Source organism: Chelonia mydas, chromosome 1, assembly GCF_015237465.2.
Source record: "Chelonia mydas isolate rCheMyd1 chromosome 1, rCheMyd1.pri.v2, whole genome shotgun sequence".
Taxonomy (NCBI): Eukaryota; Metazoa; Chordata; order Testudines; family Cheloniidae; genus Chelonia; species Chelonia mydas.
In genome coordinates this window covers 260,697,898-260,705,285 of record NC_057849.1, presented here as the reverse complement: position 1 = coordinate 260,705,285, position 7,388 = coordinate 260,697,898, and positions in this window count along the sequence as shown.

Genomic DNA, 7,388 nt, shown 5'->3' with positions numbered 1-7,388 from the left:
GCCTGGTGTTCTTTATAAGCAAGAATTAAGAGAACAAAGGCAACAGGAAGCGAGGGGAAGAAGAAAAAGACAGAAACTGGAGGCGGTGACTGACACCTAGAAGCAAGGCTAGTGCTCCGAGCTATTCCCAGTTGTCTGGAGTCCCACTGACAGACTCCAGGGCTGTAATTTGGGAAAGAGATGCCGGCTCATGATTTCCCCCCTTCCTGCCTCTCTCCACAGAACAGAATCCCTGGTCCAACTCCATTCTAGTCTAGTTGCTGCTCCTTTCACACAGCACAGAGTCACAGACTGTCTTTTCACCGTAGATGTGGTTCAGTTTTTCCCCTCAAAAAGAAACTCCCCCTTACACCATGACTCTCCTCTCCCTGGGTTACATTCCCAATGGGCACTTAGGTGTTGCAAAGCTGAGCGTTGTAGCACCCAGCACCTACGTGCCCTGCTGCTCTGTGGAATTCACAGGTAGGGCAGCCAGGTTGCTCATACAGTGCACGGGAAGAGTTAGGCACCTAAGAAAGGGATCCACAGAAGCCAGCACCCTGAGTGAGGAGTCGCCTAATCTAGCCAGGAGCAAAATGCAGAGGAGAGGGGCAGGGCATAGGGCCCTAATCCACAAAGGGACGGAGGTGCCTAACTCCCTTTGGCACTTGACAGGCCAAAGGAAGGCTCCTATCTCCAATCAGTGTTTTCAACCATGACCGCTCTCTGGGAGTTAGGCTCCTAAGCCAAGACAGCCTTTTCTCACGAAAAACCAGAGAGCGACACATCCCATCACAGCCAACAGTCCACAGATCAGGGCACTCATCCGGGCTGTGGGAAAGCAGGGTCCGAGTTCCTGCTCCAAATCAGGCAGAGCATAAATTCAGACCTGGGTCTCCCAGATGAGTGCCCTAACCACTGGGCTCTTGGCTAGACTGGGACATGCCATCCGTTTGCCCCTAGCTGTCTTTTGTGTGGGGCCTGCACTGGTAGGCTTGCTGTAAAGCAGGGGAGGCCTGAACTGGTACACATGCTCTGAGCAGGCCGACTGGATTGGGCCCTGCTGGCTAGATGCGGGGGGGGGAACTCCTCTTGCTGAGGCATAGGTGTGAGTGAGGAGGGCTCCAAGAAGCTCAGAGGCATTAGGACTGAGGTGCCCATGCACATGCCCAGAGGTGGGAACCTAGGCAATTAAGACCCCTTAGCACCTCCAGAGTTAGCAAAGCAGCTGAGCAGTGGTCTTGTGAATGTCAGTGGTGCCGAAATGTTGGACTGAAGCACCTAAAGAGGCAGAGTCCCTGTGTGAATCTAGCCCCCTCTGACCATGCAACCCCTTTGCTTCCCACCTCATCTGCCCAGCTCCAGCTCTTCCTTGTGCATGATGCATCAGCAGAGCAGTGTGAGGCCTGGAACTGGAAGAGCAGGTTGTGGAGCTGACTTGTAAATATTCTTTCAAACTGTTTGACCACTTTGCTCCGACCGTGTCTGTGCCCCATTTCTGTTCATTTCCCACAAGCGTTCTAGGAAATGAGTTCAGGCTGGGTATGTTTGGGGAAGAATCCACATTTAAATGAATCTTGCAGAAGGTTTCAAATCATCATTGCAAGTACTTGCCCAGGAAATTCTATTTAGCAGTTACGTGCATCCAATCAGGGAACAGACACAAGCCAAGTGACCTACAAATCCAATCAAAACAGCTCAAATGTTGAAGGCTTACAAACTGTTTGGAATGAGCTACAGAGCAAGAATTATCTGTCGAAACTACCTGGCAAATCATTTTGAATAACAAATTCAAGAAAATCATATTCTGCTCATGGACAATTCACTCGCAGAAGAAAAGTCATGGCAATTATTCGCTACAATTAGATGCCCAGCTGTAGCCGGAAGTGCTGCCAGTCAGGAGTAGGGTGTATTGGGGTCCATGGCTGGAATAGAAAGGCTGGAGGGATATATAGCTCTGCATATTATTGGGCTGTACATTATAGGTGCTTTACCCAACTACCGGAAGGGTCTGGTGTAAGTATGAGGATTCCATGGGAACATCCCAACCTCGCCTGTCTTCTTCCCCGTGCCATCCAAGCAGATTCAGTTACCAGCCAGGCAGTGACAGGTTTTCCAGGAAAGTCATTCAGTCCCATAGCAGGCAATTACCAGTAAAAAAAAGGGGCCGCCCCCACTGCTGTCATAAACCATTGCGAAGAGTTTCCGTAATCCCTCCTTTGAACTCCGTCATTACTGCAATTTACAATGGGTTTATTAGACGCTTAATTGAATTGGTCCTGCTTGGGGGGTGTTCCTCGCTCACACACCAGCCATTAGTGGCTGCTAATGAGGGGATCCAGAGGATTAGTGCATCACTTATCAGGTTTGGTTTGGGCTGTAGGGGCAGCCAGCAGCAGGCTCCTGTGAATTCAGCTGAGAAGTGTGATGCAGCGAGCTCAGTGGGGCTCATTCGCATCTTCTCAAAATGACACACATCAGCACATACCCACCTACTACACCTCCATGCACCAAAGACAGGACTGGGGCTAGCATCTTCCACCCAGCTGGAGGCAATGTACTATAGAAAAGAAAATGTCCCACCCTCTTCTCTGTCTGCCCTGGGGAGTTTTGCAAAGGTAGAAGAACCTTCTGCTTGGCCTAAAGCCTTTTTAAGAGGACCATGCCCGGAGCAGGCGGAGAAGCAGGAAGGACATCAATTTACCCATCACAGTTCAAGGACTTTCCAGTGAAGGCCAGGGGTGTGACGATGCCCATTGCTGAGGGAAAGCAGAGCTCAGGGTGAAGGCCACCCCTGTGTATTCACTCACAGCTCCGGAAGGAGGAGGGTAAAACCAGCCCAGTCCAGCCCAGAAACATTCATAGCCCACCGCTTCTGTGTGAGCTAAAGCATGTCTCCTTCCTCCTTGGCAAAGAAACAAACAATGCAGACTAGCGAGAGCAGGCTCAGCCTTACTCCCCACAGCAAGACACCTCTGGGACAAAAGGGCTGCTCTCAGGCATGTGATCTGTGGGGGTTCTGTGAGGCTGAGGGCAGACTTACTCCCACTGTGGTGACCGAACGCTCGTAACACCATACCAGAAATCACAGATTCCCATGGAGTTACCCAGTCCGGAGCTTCACTAGTGGACTGATGGGCAGCCTGTCTCTTTAGAGCGCCAAGGCTGACATTACAAAGAGGGGTCTAAAGAGCAGAGAGTAGGGAGGTGGGAAGGGAGAAAAGGAAAGTGAAGGAGAACAAGGGAATGAGGAGGAGGATTGGGAGAATGAGCGTAGGGAGAGCAGAGAGAGGGCAAGAGAAAGAAGAATGCAAGGAGGGAGAGGGTGATGTTATCTTTTCGATTATCCATCTTAGTATATGGCCCCATCCCTAAGTATCACAGTGTCTCCTATGCAGGAATGGATGTGTCCTCACCACAGCCCTGGGAGGTGCTATCCCACCAATCTACTAGCCCCGCGGCGTCTGCTCCTTTAAAGAGGGAAGGGGAAGAGCAGCCCTGCAGCAGCAAGAACACTTGTGCTGTGCGAGTGCCGGGGATGCAGTGAGCTGCCTGCGAGTAAATTGAGGACTTGCAGCTGCTGGGCTGCCAATCTGGCATCTTTCACCGGGGCTAAAAAAAAAAATCACTTAAAAATAAAATCAAAGAGAGATTCGTTTGCTTTTTGCTGCCTCCCTTCCCGCTACTCATTTTTCTCTTGCGCCTCCAATAAGGGAGACCAGGCAACTTTAATTATGTTTTCTGTGTGAGATGAATATGAGCCAATTGTTTGTACACTGCAGACAGCAGCCTCTGCTGCCTTGTGGAGGGCATTTGTTTGTTGACGTTCGGCAGTAGAGGAGACAGCCTGGTAACCCCATGGGCAGCATTCAGTGGTGCCTTATGCAGGTGGTCCCAGATCTCAGGAGGCGGCCCCACTTTCTCAACCCCATCTTCAGCTGGAGATTGCTGCAGTGACTGGCCTGGAGAACCAGGTGGCTGATGCTCTATGCCGCCTCATGTGAGAGAATCCTGATCTGATTCTCAGGCCGTGGTCTCTTGCCCGTGGTACATGGGCAGCAGAGTCTTGCTGGGACCTCTACTGCTGGGAGTCTGGTTCCAATGATTAGTTCTCTGCAAAGCAATGCAGGAGACCCTGGGTTGATTCCTGGTCTCACATTCCCTGGGCTGGGAACACTGTGGTGGCTCTGAATTGCTCTGGGAATGTGCCCTGGAATCTGATTCCTGAGCAACTCTGGTCTCTTTCTTCTCAGGGTTGGACTTACTGCGGTGACCAGGATGAGTGTCTTAGATGTTAGTGCTGTGCTCTGCCCTGCCCTATGCAAGAGACCTTGAATCTAATTCCTGATCTTGTATCTCTCTCTGCCTATGGGCCTTGGAATGCTGAAGAAGTCGGGGCCCCTGGTCAGAAGGGTTAGTGACATATATTGTCCAGCCAAAATCTTATTCCCAAGCCTCAGTCCTCCCAGGTTGGAAGTGTGGCGGGAGCCAGGACAAGTGGCTCTGCACTGCCCCGTGTGATGGATCCTTGGTTTGACTGCTGGGCTTTGGCCGCTAAATCCCCAGGGCTGTGAATGCTGTGGAAGATGGGTCCAGTGGAAGGAAACAGCTACATAGTGAAGGAAAGGTTAGTAGTGATGTGGGTGGCAATGAGGGAGAAAGGAAGACAGCAGCAGTGTGGTGGGGAAAGAGCTGCAGAGAGAGCGTGCGGGGGGTGTCACTGCAGAAGGACCGAGAGGAGCCGAGAAAGCCAAGGTCTTTTTCATGTTAAAACATTTTCAATTTTTATTGTAATTAAAATGTTTTTAAAATGTTAATGGAATAAATTGAACTCTCCTTCCCCGCTCTCTCCCTGTCCTGCAATTACAGCATGAGGCCCATCTTGAAAGGATGCCAAAGAGTGATAGATTAACTTAGAAATGAATCAAATTCCCCCTGCTCCAGAGTTAGTGAAATACAATCACTGGCCCATCCTGGCACCAGCGACTGCGGGGTGGCAGGGTCTGTGAAAGCTCAGTCTTAAAGGAGTAACAGTCAGAGAAATAAAGGATATTCATAAAGTGCTGCAAACCAAACTGCACCCACAGGGGGTGACCTCGGCGGCCATATTAGCCAGAAGGATCGATATGACAAGGTTAATGAACTCTGGCCCCAGTGACGAGCAAGGGGAAAGAACCCAAGGCTTGTGGGGCCCTGTGCAGAAGAGCCTCCAGCTGACTTCCCCAAATGCCACAGCACTCTCTCAGGGAAGCTGGGGTGGGTTAGGGCAGGCACTTGTGAATTGACTCTTGGAGAGGGTAGTCTTCAGAAGAGTTTTGTCACTGGGAGGGGAACCAGTGCACTGGTCATTGGAGGGCCAGGAAGGGCCAAGTCCCCTAATTCATCTTCCCAAGTGCGAGGAGGCAGAGCAAAGTGGGGAGGGGGCTACAGCAATGTGCTGGAAGTATCAAGAAAGCAGGGCCTCCCAGAGTGTGGATGAATCCCTATGCACCCTCCCACTTGGCTCACAGTTAGGGCCAATGCTGAGTGGAGTCTCCTTATGGGGATTCATTGGGAACAAGGGGGACGGGGGAATGGCATGGCACAAAGCTTTCTGTGCTGGCCTGGAATAGATCCTGGATACAACACTTAGGAGGAGGAAAAGAACCTGCCCTGGATTTCAGTGAAGTCTGAGTGCAGCCATCAGGCAGATAAACAGAGCCTGTGTTGGAGTTGTTGTGTGGACTCGGTGGTGTGGCATCTATGTGCACTGGATTCACCTGCCCACCTGGAATGGACAAGCTATGTGTACTCTATAAAATGTCCCCATCCAGATTGCCATACTCCAGCCCCTTTTGAATCCTCCCCTTCCCACATAAATCACTGTCCCAACCCCAAGTGGTCTATGCCCCCAAGTTACTGCTCCACTGACTAAACATTCCGCTTACTTTAACATCCTGGATAGGCAAGTGTCTAGCAGAGATGAGTGAAGTTCCAAGTCTCTTCCCCCTCTTATTTCCCTCTCGCCCCCTGTCTGAGAGCCAGAAACCCAGTAGGAAGGAGTGAGTGTGTGTGGCAGAAGTGGGGGGATGCTAGAGCTAAATAAAGCCAAGGGGAGAGGCAGGGCAGGAGGGAAAGGAATAGGAGAAGAGTAAGGAGGGATCAAGTGAAAAGTGGAGCTAACTGCCATCAGGACGAATAAGAAACTATCAACCATGGAGCAAAATTACACTAGGGAAAAGCAATCTTGCTGGGATAGCAGGAATGTGGGGTGGGCTGGGTGTTAGCTTTGCAGAGTGGCAAGGGAGGAGGGGTGCCTGTCAGGGAATTCTGGTGGGATGCCTACTGGGGGACCTGACAAACTGACAAATGCAGCTATTTCCATTTCAAATGGAAAGCTGAGATGAGATCAAATACATTTCACAGTAATGAATCGGAGTCTCTCCCTGCACACTAAGCCACACAAACACTCAGTGTAATTGGAGCCACATGCAGCCAAGACACAGACGAAGAAATCTGCTCAAGGGGGTTGAAAACCCCCCCAAAACAAATAAACCACCTTAGCCAACGAAGGATTTGTTAGTGCATCCTGGAAAAATCCATACTCTAGACCCCAGGCCCATTCAGTCCTTGGCCTCCTGCTGAGACTGCGAACTGGTACCTGTTGCTTACTGGTGTGATCTGTCCCACTAGGAACCAGACTGAGATCTACTAACTAGCTTCACTTGGACCATTGTACAGCTATCAGATGGGAGTAGCTTCCAGTCACTCACTACTGACCTGGGGCTTGGGGAACTGGTGCCCAAAGATGCAGGGCTTTGTACACCATCCCCAGTCCCTATATCCTCAGCCCTGTCTATGCTACAAACAGTTACTGGCCATGGTACATTCAAACAGGGCTTGAAAACAGTTTAAGGGATAGTGTAGACAGGACTAAGGCAAAACCACATTGCAGAAAGCATGACTTAGATCCAAATTTATTTAATGTAATTTATTTATTTATTCAACGGATTTAAATTTGGTTAAAATGCCTATCCCTGGCTATAAGCAATTACACATTGCTTGTACTCAGCATCCATAAAATTATTTTGTATCAATAACCGCAAAACTTCCCAACCCATCTCAAAGGAAAATCTCTTCCCGTTGTGCCTGCTGACACCCCAACTGACCTAATCCAGACTAAGCAGATAGGCCTTGCAGCTTGTCCTGGAGATCAACATATTCAGGATCTACAAGGGAGAGGAATGAGTTCCAGCGATGAGGGCCCTTCATGAAGAATGCCCTGCTGGCAACTCCCTCCATGTGAATCAGGGAGCTGCTAGCTTGAACGCCTCTGCTGATTTTAACTGCTGCAGAATTACAGAGAGCGAGAGAGGCGGTTTCTTAGGTAACCAAGACCCAAACCATTTAGGGCTTTGTAGGACAAAACC